Source organism: Palaemon carinicauda, chromosome 41 (genome assembly GCF_036898095.1).
Source record: "Palaemon carinicauda isolate YSFRI2023 chromosome 41, ASM3689809v2, whole genome shotgun sequence".
Classification (NCBI taxonomy): domain Eukaryota; kingdom Metazoa; phylum Arthropoda; class Malacostraca; order Decapoda; family Palaemonidae; genus Palaemon; species Palaemon carinicauda.
This window is the reverse complement of record NC_090765.1, coordinates 10,074,465-10,089,019: the sequence shown is the minus strand read 5'-3', so window position 1 is coordinate 10,089,019 and position 14,555 is coordinate 10,074,465. Positions and strand designations below refer to the sequence as shown.

At 41.3% G+C, this 14,555-nt stretch overlaps 1 long non-coding RNA gene across 1 annotated transcript in view; it reads left to right on the top strand.

Annotated features, from left to right (window-relative positions):
- The window catches only part of LOC137632235 (uncharacterized), a 189,441-nt gene extending 178,434 nt beyond the window's left edge, over positions 1-11,007 (top strand). The window contains exon 3 of the long non-coding RNA XR_011042023.1: positions 10,936-11,007. This is a non-coding gene — a long non-coding RNA (uncharacterized lncRNA). The remainder of the gene's footprint in view (positions 1-10,935) is intronic.
- The last annotated feature ends 3,548 nt before the right edge of the window (positions 11,008-14,555 follow it).

The following is a 14,555-nucleotide window of genomic DNA, read 5'->3' as shown; positions in this document are numbered from 1 at the left end:
CGTGAGAGTTTCGGTGAATTAGGTAATCGATTCTCTTGGTGCCTAGGCTAATTGCTTATGGAGCCTTAGTATACTTTATCATTCTCCTCGGTTGCTTTCTTTTCTTCGGAGAAGGTATGCAATCCCTTTCCCTCTGTTTAAGCCTTGGGCTTATCCCTAAGTGGTTTTTTCCGAATTTATTTTCGATAAAACTATACTAGGGTGTTACTGTACCTTCCTGTTCCAGCAAAGTCTGGTTCAAAGAGGGACAGAACAACAGAGTTTTTAGTCTGAGTCCGTGTTGTCTGGCTTGGGGCAGAGTCCCCCTCGCTGACCTAACACTTACAAAGGGAGCTTAGCTCCCTTAGGTCACTATCGAAGGTTTCTGTAAGTTATGATTCCTTCTTTTGTGATCGACCAGACTAAGTCCTGTTGCTGTTCTCGGGGAGGATAAAATCTTCCCTTGGGAGTAGCAACGCCTTCCTTGCTTTGGTGCTCTGGAAGCTGGCAAGTATTGCTGGCCCTTTCCCTTAGATCTCCCTTAGGCTAAGACAAAGTTCTTGGCTGCGGGTGATCTGTCACTAAAGCAAGGTTGGCAGGACCCTCTTGTCCCTTCCCCCTCTATCTCCGTAATGGCCTAGCCATTACTGTACTGTACCTTGCCGGCCGGCAGAGCTGGCCGGCAGGGGTATTACTGTACTGTACGTCATTCTACTTCTGGACCTAGTATAGGTTGGGATGTGGAATTGACTAAGCCCATTGCAGGCCGGCAGAGATGCTGGCCGGCAAGGGTCTTATGTTTTCGAGTGCTGCCCGGACCTCTCTTGGTCCCTCATCCATGCCTGCCGGCAGAGCCGGACGGCATTGGTCAAGGAAGCCTGAATTAAGTTTCTCCCCTTCCTTATATGCACTCTTTCGGTTGCCGGGCTCGGGGGGTTGTGTACACTCTTATCCCGGCATCCATTCTATTTTATTCTAGTGCTGTACCTGTCCCGGCTGCCGGCCTATGAGGCCGGCTGACGACCTATGAGGCCGGCAGCCGGGCAGGTGTAGTCTTCTGGTTCTTTTGCTGCCGGCTGGCATCGGTCTTGTACCTTTGCCGGCCGGCTTATGTCAGTCCTTGTCTGCCGGTCACCAAGAGTGTGGCCGGCAGCTGGGTACTACCTTGTGTAGTTGCTGGCCGGCAGTCATTGCCGGCCAACACTGGCTGTTGCTGGCCGGCAGCTGCTGCCGCCGGCACAGGCATTTGAACCAGAGGGCTGCCGCCCTATAGCTGTTAAGTAGTATACTTTAAAGCTAATTGTGGTGTGTGCCGGCCGGCAAAGGCAGGCCGGCACACATCCTCCTATACTGTACTAGTATTCTTCTGTATAGCATATACAGTAAGAAGAAAACTATAGTAAAAGTTTAGGTACAGCACTGTATCTTCTAACACTATTGTGTTTTCTTGCACAGCCCTTTGCTGTTGCCCTCAGACAGGAAGCAGAGTTCTTCCCCGTCTATTATCCAGGATTTTAAAATCATTGCCTAGGTGTGAGCTCCACCTGTTTCCTCTGGAAACCTTGCATTGGTTACTCTAGTAGAGATAAACCATTTTGATTTTATTATCTGGAAGGCTGCAACAATGGGTTGTGAGGGAAACACAAGTGTGTGTCTTTCCTTTATGAATTGTTATGCTATACTATGCATATCCAGTGATACATAGTTCACTTGATACTCATGGAAATTTTTTCTCTTTACAGGAGGACCCTCCGAAGTGCGGAAATGTTTTCTGCAATGTCCGCAGCAAGAACCTCTGCGGACATGAGTGTTGTAGGAGACACGCAGCATGCGCTGTCTCCAAGGATGATCTCCAGTATTGGGACCCTCAGGTATGTACTGTATGCACTAACCTGATTACTGAGGCTTTTGATTCCCCTAGAACGGCGGAATCAAGGGATATAGCTAGGGAAAAGCTTCGTACTTGGGTAAGGGGCTTCAAGAAGAACACCTCTGGCCCTTATCTTCCAAGTGAGAAGATGAGGGCGTATCTTTTTCCCCAGGCATCAGCTGAAGCAGTGATTTCCCAGCCTCAAGAGGAGATCCCTCAAGATCAAGTCCAGGTGGACGAGGAAGTCGCAGATGCGATGCAAGACATCCAGTTATGTGACAGGATGTCTGACCTGGACGAAGGTTTGGAAGAAGACCTCCTGGCAGAAGGTCAGGATCAAGTTCAAACCCCGGATGTCGTAGAGGATGGGGTCGACGAGGTGTCGGCTACTCCGGTTCAGATGCCGGAGCCCATCCCCTCAACATCGGCTGGTCTCCCAGTAGAACTGGGACAGGCCCTCTCTTCGATTGTTGGAATGATCCAACAAATGCAGAAGAAGAATCAGGAGAAGGCGGCTGCAATGGAACTGCGTATGCAGTCCCTAGCAGAATCACATGGGCCCCAGAAAAGGCTCAATGTGAAAGACCTTCCCATATGCTCAGATGCTAACCCATGGAGGTATGCTGAGCACATGCCAATGACGACTGGTAAGATCGTCATTTCGGATAAGCTGGGTTCAGTTCCCCCTAGAGGAGGTAGAATTCTGGCCCAGCAAGGCATCATATCCGGACTGCTATGTCCGGCTGAGAAAAGAACCAGCTTCAAGGGAGGAGACAGAGCCGAAGGAGGTCATTATTATGGACCACGCTAAGGCTCAAGCCCTACTTTCATCCTCGATGAAAGAGAGGGGCTTCTCGAATTCGAAGGTAGCTGCATTGAGCAAGAAGCTCCCTTCTTTTGTGTCCTCTCCTGATAGAGCCTTCCCCTTTTTACAAAAAGTATTTGCGGCTGTCCTAAAGGCAGTCGAGGCTGGCAAGCCTTGCCCCTCCCTGGAGGAGTGTAAACCCTTGTCGCTGGCTCTGGGAAAGTTGGCGGCTGATATTGCCGGACGGCAATTCGGCGAGGACCTCCCCAAGCTGCCCGAATCTCTTTTACGAAGAGAGTTCGAGACCAAAGAAAGACTGGCTGCCTCAATGTCTCATCAGACCACTCTTGAGACAATGGCAAGTGACCCTAAGGTGCATGAAATGTTCATGGTAGTGGCTAAGTCTCACCTAGCCACAGTGACGAAGGACCTTTATGGCTTCATCAAGGCAAGGAGAGCTTGCAGGGAGATCGTGTTCGCCGGGGCTTCAGTGAGACACGAACCAAGGAAATTAATCTCCTCCAACATTTGGGGAAAAGACCTTTTCCCTACCGATGTGGTCAAAGAGGTTGTTGATAAGGCCGCCGTGGAGAATAGAAACCTTCTCCAGAAGTGGGGCCTGGCTATCAAAAGAAAATCTTCCCCGGATGAGGGTCCTCAACCAAAGAGGAAGAATATGAAGACTAGGCTACCATTTCGGCCAGCCAAGCCTTATAGACGGCAACAGCAACTGCAATTGCCTTTGCCTCCAGTGCCCCAGATGGTGGCACAAACCCCGACTGCCTTTCAGTGGGTATCCTAGGCTGTGCCAGGTCAGTCAACCACATTCGCCCCAACGTTCGAAGGACAGTCTTCTTCCTTTCGTGCAAAACCTAGAGGAGCAGCCAGAGGCTCGTCTAGGCGCCCCTCAAGGGGAAGGGGATTCAGAGGTGGTCGTGGTCAGGGAGGCAAGACCTCAGGACGGCAGTCCAAGTGAAATGATACCGGTAGGAGGGAGACTGATGAAATTTTAGGATCGCTGGACCTTCGATCCCTGGGCCCAAAGCCTACTCAAGAATGGACTGGGTTGGAGCTGGTACAGCACTCCACCCCCATGCCTTCGGTTTTTCCAACACTCCACCCCCGTTTTGGAGGAGTACGTTCAAGAACTGTTGGAGAAAAATGTGATCCGAAAGGTGAAGTCCATCAAATTCCAAGGGAGGCTGTTTTGTGTTCCCAAGAAAGACTCGGAAAAGCTCAGAGTCATTCTGGACTTGTCACCACTCAACAAGTTCATAGTGAATTGCAAATTCAAGATGCTAACACTGCAACACATAAGGACCTTACTGCCCAAGAGGGCATACTCAGTCTCTATAGACTTGTCAGACGCCTATTGGCACATTCCAATCAGCAGTCGACTCTCCCCCTACCTAGGGTTCAGGCTACAACGGAAACTGTACGCCTTCAGAGCCATGCCATTCGGGCTAAACATAGCCCCAAGGATTTTCACGAAGCTTGCGAGCGCAGCTCTCAAACAATTACGCCTAAAGGGAATTCAGGTAGTAGCCTACCTGGACGACTGGCTGGTGTGGGCAGCATCCGAGACCGAATGCTTGCAAGCTTCCAGTCAGGTGATCCAGTTCCTAGAGTACCTAGGCTTCAAGATCAACAGAAAAAAGTCTCGACTTTCTCCATCCCAAAAGTTCCAGTGGCTGGGAATCCACTGGGACCTTTTGTCACACAGTTTCTCCATCCCAATGAAGAAAAGGAAGGAGATAGCGGGCTCTGTCAAGAGACTTCTAGATTCCGAAAGGATATCAAGACGCGAACAGGAGAGGGTACTAGGCTCTCTCCAGTTTGCTTCAGTGACAGACCCAGTGCTAAGAGCACAGCTAAAGGATGCAACCGGAGTTTGGAGAAGGTATGCATCAAACGCGCGAAGATACCTGAGAAGACCAGTGCCGCCTCGGCTACGTACTCTTCTCAGACCTTGGTCCCAAGTCAGACATCTAAAGAAGTCGGTTCTTCTTCAGCCACCTCCCCCGTCGATGACGATTCACTCAGACGCCTCAAAGGAGGGATGGGGAGGTCACTCTCATCGGAAAAAAGTCCAGGGGACTTGGTCCAAGCTATTCAGGACCTTTCATATAAACTTTCTAGAAGCTATGGCAGTGCTCCTTACCTTAAAGAAAGTCTCCCCGCGTCACTCGATCCACATAAGATTGGTGACAGACAGCGAGGTGGTTGTGAGATGCTTGAATCGACAAGGGTCGAGGTCACCACCTCTCAACCAAGTGATGTTAGCCATTTTCCGATTGGCGGAAAAGAAGAAGTGGTACCTGTCGGCAGTTCACCTTCAAGGAGTCCGCAATGTGACAGCGGACGCTCTATCCAGGTTCACACCGATAGAGTCGGAATGGTCCTTAGACGCAGGATCATTTTCCTTCATTCTGAATCAAGTCCCAGAACTGCAAATAGACCTCTTTGCGACGAAAGACAACAAGAAGTTGCCCCTGTACGTGTCCCCGTACGAGGACCCCTTAGCGGAAGCAGTGGACGCAATGTCCCTCGACTGGAACAGATGGTCCAGGATTTATCTGTTCCCTCCTCACAACCTTCTGTTGAGGGTCCTCAACAAACTGAGATCCTTCAAGGGGGTAGCGGCAATAGTGGCCCACAAGTGGGCGAACAGTATGTGGTTCCCCTTGGCGTTGGAACTACAGATGAAGTTCGTGCCGCTACCACATCCAGTTCTGACCCAGCGAGTCCAGAAGTCGACTGTCTGCGCTTCATTACAGAAAACCCAGACCCTGCAGCTCATGATTTTCTCGCCCTAGCGGTGAGAAAGCGTTTCGGGATTTCGAAAGCCAGCATAGACTTCCTAGAGGAATACAAGTGCAAATCGACTAGAAGGCAATATGAGTCATCTTGGAGAAAATGGGTGGCCTTTGTAAAGGCAAAGAATCCGCAGGAGATCTCAACAGACTTCTGCTTATCTTTCTTCATCCACCTCCATGGCCAAGGATTGGCAGCTAACACGATTTCAGTGTGTAAATCGGCTTTGATGAGACCCATTTTATTTGCCTTCCAGATCGACCTAGGTAACGAGATCTTTAATAAAGTTCCGAAAGCCTGCGCTAGGCTCAGACCTTCAGCACCTCCAAAGCCCATCTCATGGTCTTTAGACAAAGTTCTTCATTTCGCCTCCCTGTTGAGCAATGAAGAATGTGCGTTAAAGGATTTGACGCAAAAAGTTATTTTCCTATTTGCACTCGCGTCCGGGGCCAGGGTTAGTGAGATCGTAGCCCTCTCGAGAGAGGCAGGTCGTGTTCAGTTCCTGGATGGGGGGGAGCTGAACCTGTTTCCGGATCCTACGTTTCTCGCCAAGAATGAGTTACCCACCAACAGGTGGGGTCCCTGGAGAATCTGCCCTCTGAAAGAAGATGCATCTCTATGTCCAGTAGAATGCCTAAAGGTCTATCTTCGTAGAACTTCAGACTTCAAGGGTGGTCAACTATTCAGGGGAGATACATCAGGCTCAAATTTATCTCTGAATCAACTCAGAGCAAAAATGACATATTTTATTCGCAGAGCGGATCCTGACAGTACACCCGCAGGTCACGATCCGAGGAAAGTTGCCTCATCCCTAAATTTCTTTAATTGTATGGATTTTGAACATCTCCGTTCATACACGGGCTGGAAGTCTTCCAGGGTGTTCTTTCGCCACTATGCGAAGCAAGTAGAGGAACTTAAGAGATCTGTGGTAGCAGTGGGTCGTGTAGTTAACCCTACTGTTTAACTCTGCGAGGAACAGTGGTCTTAATTGGGACGATTAAGTCCAGGGTGAGTGTGTAGGTACATACTGTACTACAAACTAAATGAGGGCACCAAGTGCCCATATAGACTGTTTCTTCTTTCAAAGGTGAACCTTGCATAAGTTCAGACATGTGTGCCAAGCGTTTCTAACGCTAATGTGATTGATTTGTAATACAGATTTTTTATGACTTGATACCTTGGTATCTTATTAAAGTGGTGTTTAATGGTTTTTCAGATAAACAAGTTCTGTTTACTATCATACTTATGCTTAAAGTTTTGGGTTACCCTCTTTTATATAAATATATATATTTGTTGTTAACCTGTCTGTTTATTATCTGTCAATAAACTTGTTCTTGAGAACCTTGCGTCTCTTTCACCTGTGTCAATTTATTGGTATAATTGAGCATTTTAATTTTATGTATCTTATCTGGGATAATTCTGATAGAATTGTTCTGTTATGCAAGCTATGTTGCATTGGTTTATGTAAGTCCCCTAATGGGAGGACTCCGTCCCACAAAGGGACGAGGGCGGTTTTATTAGTTTCTTCCTATGCGGATATAAACCTTTGTCCAATACAAGTATTGTGCGGATTACTGGTCAATATATTGACGCAGTGGTTCTATACAAACTATGCTTTACTTAATATAGGGCGAGACCACTATATTAGCTTGCCTGGTATTCATACATAGATATATGTACTCTTCGAGACTTTCCAGAGTCTAGTAGGACTCTTCCCTGTAGGGGGCAGGAAGCTCTAACATAGTTTATAGTTAGTTGAAAAGATGTATAACGGTAACATCTTAGGTCTCTAGGTCTAGTCGACCGGGAATAAATCCCTCCGGGGAGTACGGCACGTTCTGAGAATCCACAGATACAGTAATGCTCTGGTACACTTCCATCAGGACGACATGGCTTGAGCCCAAAAAACGGATTTTGAGCGAAGCGAAAAATCTATTTTTGGGTGAGATAGCCATGTCGTCCTGATGGACCCGCCCTTGCCTTTCTAAGAAAGGGCTGTAGGACCCCTCCCTACATACAGTATCTGTAGCACCTCGTGTACGCTACAAGGAATACAGATGGCGCCAGGATTGGCGCCAGGCACGCATACGAATCGGGGGATAGGGAAGCCTTGGGAGCGGCTCCCCCTTTTTCTTTCCCGAATTCGTATCTCGTCAATCTCCCTCCTACGAGACGAAATCTCTGTTCAGGTCGTAGATTGCCATGTGACGTGTCTAGAATACGTCCTCTGATATGTCGCGATATCCCTTTCACGAGGGATACTCGCTCCAGGAGTTAGAATTCTGGTACCTTAAGGTAAATTCTCTGGGAATATCGCCGTAGTTGTAATATACCCTAGGAAGCTACCCTATAGGAACTTCCATCAGGACGACATGGCTATCTCACCCAAAAATAGATTTTTCGCTTCGCTCAAAATCCGTTTTATATATATATATATATATATATATATATATATATATATATATATATATATATATATATATATATATATATATATATATATATATATATATATATATATATATATATTATTCTTTGGTTATGTTAAAAAAATTGGTCCATTCGATTAACTTATTGGGAAGAAACATCATAGAGTCTAGTTTCATAAAAGAAACCTTTGATAACAACTTGAATATTGGACATGGAATGTACAAACTCATCGCCTTTATATGTAAAGAGATTTGCAAGCTATATATAAGAAAAACTTTATGAACTTAAGGTAAAACTGAATTTACAGGATGTAATAAATGCCACTGTGAAATTGATATTTAGACAGGTACAATTATTTCATAAAATTACATAATTGCGCTATCATATTGTCATGCTAGATATAGGTATTGATATGTATGTATTTGTATGTTCTTGTTGATAGGGTTATATGTGCATAACTGTATATGCTGGTTAGTCATGTGTACAAACATGTATATGTATGTCTATGTAGCTCTGTATATGTATTGGCATACATGTAGGTATGTATATACGTGTGTATATGTATACCTGTTTGCGTGTGTTTGTGTGTATATATATATATATATATATATATATATATATATATATATATATATATATATATATATATATATGTGTGTGTGTGTGTGTGTGTGTGTGTGTATGTATAGCTATGTTTTTTTATATACATATGATTTTGTTTACGTATTTGTATGGATAAGGCTACCTCCGTTGATATAAAGAAATAGTAATAAAAACCTAAACAAATTTACCTGTCATCTGATAATACCATTCCTTCCTGGCACGTGGATAATGAGGGGTGAATTCCTCCCAGAAACACCTGAGAACAGTGCCTTATTGTTCTATAAATCTCTGTATGTATGTTCGTACGTTTACTGTACCATAAAAATTGTAAAGAAACCTTGTTCAATGAATCAGTCCTCTGAAAAAGTATCACGAAACTAGTCGGGACTTAATCTTATATTTCCTATGTTCGTTTTCCCTGTGGTTCTTAATCATAGGAGAAACACGGATCCATGTGATTTTTACGCATATATATATATATATATATATATATATATATATATATATATATATATATATATATATGTGTGTGTGTGTGTGTGTGTGTGTGTGTGTGTGTGTATGTATGTATGTGTCGGTGTGTCTGTGTGCTTATTTATGTAATATGTTAGTATGTGAGTGCTTAACATCTTCACACCAGTATACAGTATACTGTATATATAGAGACTCGTTTTTTTTTATATAGATAAAATACACTGCCGCAAATAAACCTACTTATAAATCACCCCGAGCCTCAGAGTCTTATTTGCAAAAGCCTTCGTGTGATAGTAGGAGTCAAATGCTTCATAGATCGAGGCTGGGCTCAGGATTTGGTGGGCCAAGAACCCGTCTGATAACAGCGTTACACGTTTTGGCCCCAAACACCACTTCGAGATATGTTACCGCTGCTGTCACTTCGTGCGTGTTGTGGGAGTTGTAATGTCTATAGGTGATGGTGTATATCAAATTATGGGTAGGGGAAGGGGGTCCGTTTGTGGATACTTTTATATGATGTTGCCAGCTATAAACGGGTTTGTGTTGACTGATTTTGACACTTGGAAATGTGTTGAGTTGTCGACACAGTGTAGCTACGAAAACATAAGTAATAGTAATACTAATAATGATATTGATGATAGAAATACAATGATTATTCCTATGATGATAATTGTTATTAATCTTATTATTATTGCTTTTTTTTTTACAAGTGGTTTTCCATAATATATGAACTGATATTTGAATGTAAAGTATTTTAAACATATCTTCATAAAGATCAATTTACGAATGGAATCTCTTGAAGGTTTAAAATCTTTCTACGAAGAATATGGTTATTAACTCTTGCTTACTATTTAACTTTATATAGTCCATCAAGTGCACGGAAATATATGATTACTTTATATGTTAGTTAATAAGAAGCACTATATGCTGTTAGGAGAATTAGAATAAAATTTCTAGTTGCTGTAGTTTATAATTCTTTGATGATAAGTGTGACGGCCGAGAGAAAGGTTATGACTCAAAGGCAGGATGCAATCACCTGAGTAACTTTATTAAAGAACACTCTCCTTTATATACAAAACCTCAAGGCAACAGGAAAATACATGTTCGAGAAAATGACAATGTTACATAGGCGACACACAGACATGTTTATTCTGGTTCTTTTTAGTGCGGGGGAAGAGCGCAGATACAAGCGTAATATATACAAAATAATTTATGTACGATCGTGTGACACACGGTTGGTACATAAGCATTAGCGTTCACTGGTTATTGTTATTTCCTTTGATAATTCTTTTATTGCTGCTTTCGCAAGTTGATTGGAATGTTGTATTAAGATATCGATTTTGACCTCCTCTTTTGGTGTAAGCAAATGAATAACATATCAAATCACGAACTACCTTTTCGTAAGGTACGTAATGAATATGTCATTAAGATGACAGTCGTTATAAGGTAATAAATTGTGTCCGATATTTGTCTTACTTTCTTTTCATTATCTTTAATTTGGGGCATATCGTAAATAATATAATTGTTATGGTATAACGTAATTTAAAAATTTTTTACGATAAAGATTCAGTTATGTAATTTATTTCCCTTTTTGGATTTGGTATAAATGGAAAATTTGCCCGTTGAATGGGGTTCAGATCATGATTTTAAATTTTTCGTTCATTTAATTCAGTTTTTAGGATTTTTCCCTACTTTATCAATGGAGGGTAATTGAGTTTATTTTAGTTTGGTGATGATAATGTTGATAATAATGATAGTAATAATAATGATAATGTACATTTAGTTTTGTTTAGGTGCTGTCTTTATATGAGATAACCTTTGTGCACTTGACCATTTATATAGGTCTCCCCCCACCCCCCACCCCTTCAGTTTCGTCCAACAAAAGCGAAGATGCAATATGCGTCAGGGAAACAGAATTTTGACGTTCCATAATCTTAGCTTTTCCTTTCTTTTGTTCCAGGGTCATCCAGGGTCAGCCATTTCAATGGTCTTGCGTCCTGGATACGTCAGACAAGAGAACCTCATTAAAAGGTAAGATTGAACCTCATTAAAGGTTAGGAATTATTTGTTGCATTAATGCACTTCCGTTCGAATTTATCGCCGCTAATGAGCCAAAGTGAAGCCTCGCGGAGCTATCCCAACACATCGTTAGATTTATGTGTTTGGCTCCGTAGGATAACTCACGGTTGCGTCGTTAGATATATATATATATATATATATATATATATGTATATATATATATATATATATATATATATATATATATATATATATATATATATATATATATATATATTCGTTTGGCCGTTCGAAATATATCACTTGAAATGGTTCGATTAGTAGGCAGTCCTCCCTTCTGTTATATAATTTTTTCTTTCATTTTCTTTCTCTGTCTTTTTTATTTTACTAATGTTTTTACTGAGTGGAAGTTTCATAGTAGACTAAGTAAATTGCTGGAATTATTCGAATGTAGCTGTTTCAAGACTTTATGGGATGTCAAGCAAATATTGCATCGTTTACGCTTTACTGCTCTTCTCGCAATTGCAACAAGGAAGTTGCGGCCAGTAAGGGACCAATTTGCATCGTAATTTGCCAAATTATCCGCCACTTATCCTGCAATATGCAACATGACACAAATGCCACGGCAATCTGGGTGATAAGCAGCCGCTAGTAATGTTGCAAGTCGCAGGGAAACCAATAGAGAGTTGATCATTTTTGGGCTGTTATAAGCCCTTTTTAGATAGATATGTCTTCATGGCATATGCTAAAATTTCCTTAATTTTCAATTTTGCGAAGTAATAAACCTTTGGTGATTTTTTGCGTAGTGATTTTGTTTTTAGTGGGAAGCATCTTACTATATTATTTATATAGATTTTGTGCCATAATTACCTTGCCATAGTAATTAATGGGGTTTCATTGTTCAAAGAAATAACAAAAAAAATCTTATAATATTTTTCTAGAAATGTTAACGGGAATATTGAAAACAAACTGGATAATATAAGGAAATATTTGAAATCCGAAAATTTGTTACAAGGTGTCGGGAATACTTCATGTTGAAATAGTAATTTTTCCATAGAAAATGTTATATTTTGGAATTGTATTTTAGATTACCAGTTTTTCTAACGAAAGTATGATGATTTTGGTCGATGTTTTGTATGATTATTTAAAACGTAATTGATTAAAATTTCAATTTAAATTTCTCCATAGTTTATACTTGGGGACATTCAAAGATATATTCATAAATAGTTTTACAAATAGGTTGAAGGAAATATATTTCTATGTAAGTTATTATCCCTTCCGTTCAGTATTGTATTGCCCGTAGTATCTGTATGACGTTACTTGTACCTTTTATGTTCCCAATAATCCAAATTTAATTACCTTACATTTCTTACACATCATAAAATCGCTGTTTTCATATGTCACTTACGCAGTGTCTCCGGTGCCATGACATTCTTAAATTCTGTATTTTTTCTGGACTCCATTTTCTTTACATATTTTTATTTTTTTCTTTATTCATTTAATTTTTTCCTTGCAGCACTTTTTATTTTTATTTTTGGAAACTTTTGTCAATCTAAAACATTTTGCTTGTTCTCTAGTAATTCACGTATGTTATTAGTAATAATAATAATAATAATAATAATAATAATAATAATAATAATAATAATGATATTAGAAATAATTATAGTCATGATAACGGTAAAATAATGATACTAATTATATAATGATAATAATAATAATAATAATAATAATAATTATTATTATTATTATTATTATTATTATTATTATTATTATTATAATGTCGGTACGAGAGTGTCTTAAACAGCTTTTATTTAGAAAGATTTTTTCAGCTGCATTCAACTGGTTTCCAATGTTATTTTTCATAAATTGATATTTCGGAGGTAGGAGATGAATATTTATTTTTGTCTCTTTATCTATATTGAAGTCAGTTTCCAGAGACTGGTGGTTTATAGTGTGGGGCGCCGGGTTGCATCCAGCTTCCTTGGGAATCCATCACTTTACTCCCTACATGTGTTGTTTCAAGTACAGTAGTATGGTCTTTTGCTTAACTCCTTGTTTTATATCAGCTCTTACTTTCTCAAGATTCTCTCTCAATGACTTGAGTATGATCCCTAGTGCTCATGATATTGGCACTACTTGCATATTCCGTAGCCTGCTCAATTCAGTTCATAAGTCTTCATACTTTTCTATTTTCTCTCTCCCCTATCTTCCCCTCTTGAGTCCCGCAGTGCTGCTACATCTATTAGTGATATTTTTTCATTGACTTGTTGTTATGTTAAAGTAGGTTATTTAATTGTTTATAAATAAATTCGGTCTTCGGCAGGAGTAAAAGTTAACTGCCCTTTTCATAAGAGTTCGGTGATAACCTTCGCTCCTCCTCGTCGTTAATTAGTGAATTGCCATTAACTCTTTTGTTTATTTTTCTTTCCGAGTGTTTGGTGTTTAGTGAGAGCCGTGGACGAGACTACTGCTGCCTGGAATGTTCAGTTCGGACCGTGCATTGATCACAGACGTATAGCCTAATTCAGCAGCCATTGGTAGACGCCTCTTTTATTCCCTCATAAGGAATTGTGCCTTTGGAGGATTATTTCGCTGGTGTCTTTGAGCCACCCGCGGTAAATTGTACACTTCTTTGGATCACGGACCACGTATGCAGGGGTTTTGTCACCTGCGATAGCCACCTCGCTTGTTACGTCCTGCAAGTGTATGTGTCACTTGCGACCTTCGCTTGACGTTGTTTTCCCCGCCTGAGGATTCTGCGGGAAGACGGTGCCGTCGTTCCGTCCCGGCACTGTTGGAGGTACTATTGCCGTGATCCAAGAGCGTCATCACATCTGTTACGCTGCTCGTCTGTGGACCAAGGGTCCGTGAGGAGGAACGTAGGGAGGCATTACCCAGGTAAAGTTACGATCTTTTCATTATCGTTATGGATATGCCCAGTCCGTTTTCCTGGTGTTAATGATACTCCCTCTGATGCTGATGAATGTTCGTCCCCTCTCTGTCGTTGGATCCATGTATGGATAAGTACTGTTGAGTTATTTCACAGATAGATAATACAGTGTTGGGTTTTTTTACATGTATATATAAATTGTCTCTGCATAATTCTTTTGTGAAGGTATCCAAGTGTTTATACATTTAGTATGTGGCATGTGTACTTGTATGCTGCCTTGTGTTATGTTTTATTATTTGGTATTTGGTTTAGCTTTAAACGTTTGTGTGTAGGTAGGTAATTTTAAGGTTTTCTGCCTTTTCATTTCTCCTGTCTTCCTTATTCCTATATGTTTAGTAATAGGGTAATGGTTTGTTGATATTTGTGGGCCCGGCTTAATATATGAGCCATACTTTTGATCTGTTTAGTTTTTCTTTGTTAGGGTTAGGATTATTAGATATAGGTCAACCTTGTGTATTTAGAGGACTCTGTATAGCCTATTAGTCCTCCAGGACATTTTTTGTTTACTCATTGTTGTTTGTCTTAGGAGCTTTTTGTGACTCCTGGTGCAAGGTTGAATTTATTTAAGTGTATTGTAATAAATATTGTTAGATTTTTCCAGTGTTTTTGTT